Raw genomic sequence first — 1,192 nt, 5'->3', positions numbered from 1 at the left:
CGGCTCTCTGGGTGCCATTTGTTGGCTGCTAGTGTTGCTTTTTTTTTCTGCTTCTTTTGATTTCACACTTGCCTCTCGCCACCTCCCCCTACTTTCACACAAGTGCCTGGCTCCATGCATCACCTTTGCTTCTTCCTGAGGGGCTCCAGAGCGCCGGCAATTCGTGATATACGATTTCCCACTCTCCACCCTTCTTCACCCATACTCGGCCACCTCTGCTTCCCGCGGACACAGTCTCTTGTCCAGAAACACCAGCCCGCACTAGTTGGCTCTCTGAGTGCCATTTGTTGGCTGCAGGTGTTGCTTTTTTTTTTTTCGTGCTTCTTTGGATTTCTTGCTTACCTCTCGCAGCCTCCCCCTCCTTTCGCTCGAGTGCCTGGCTCTGTGCGCCATCTTTGCTTCTTTCTCAGAGGCTGCGGAGCTCCATTCGAGTGTGGAGCTGCTTCCTGGTCTGGGCTACCGCGCTGGTGGGATCCCGGGGCTTTTGTTCGTTTGTTCATTTTGAATTGTTTGTTTGTTTTCTTTTCCTTTTCTTGAGTTGGGAGCCCTTTCTGGCCAGGTGGAGCTGCATGGCTAGGAACTCCCCTTCAGCTTCCACAGAAGTGCAGAGGGATCCCTGAGAGCATTTCTTTTTTCGTTGGATTTTTTTTTTTTTCTGTTTTTTTGGCAGGGGGCTTTGCTGTTCTTTTTGTTTTTTAATTTGTTTTGTTTTCTTTTCCATCTTTTTCCCTTTTTGTCTTTCTTCATTGCTCAGTTTCTTGTCTCTCTATATCTTCCTTCTCTTTCTGACCCCTGAATACCAGGCGTTGTATACCTCTACGCCTTTTAGCCAGGCTGTAATAGGACACCTGAGAGCGACTTCCCCAGACCTCATAGCTGCATAGGTGGGATCCCTGGGAACTTTGTGGATCTTTAACCTTTCTGATTTTATTTATTCATTCTTTTCTTCTCTTCCTCTTCCCCTTTCTGTATTTCTCCATTTCATAGTGTCTCATCTCTCCATTCCAACAGCAAGCTCTGATAGCATTCTTTTTAGTTTATTTGTATGTTTTTTGCTCCTGTTCCTCTCTCCTCTCTCCCATATCCATCTTAGCTCCACAAATAACAATCTCCCCGCTGCATCCTGCCTACCTGCACTGTGCGCTTGACATAACACCACCAAGCAGTACTGGCACGGCCTACTGGAACCTGC

The sequence above is a fragment of the Trichechus manatus genome, unplaced genomic scaffold, assembly GCF_000243295.1.
Source record: "Trichechus manatus latirostris isolate Lorelei unplaced genomic scaffold, TriManLat1.0 scaffold00243, whole genome shotgun sequence".
Lineage (NCBI taxonomy): Eukaryota > Metazoa > Chordata > Mammalia > Sirenia > Trichechidae > Trichechus > Trichechus manatus.
The sequence above is the reverse complement of the archived record's forward strand: the minus strand, read 5'-3'. Positions refer to the sequence as shown.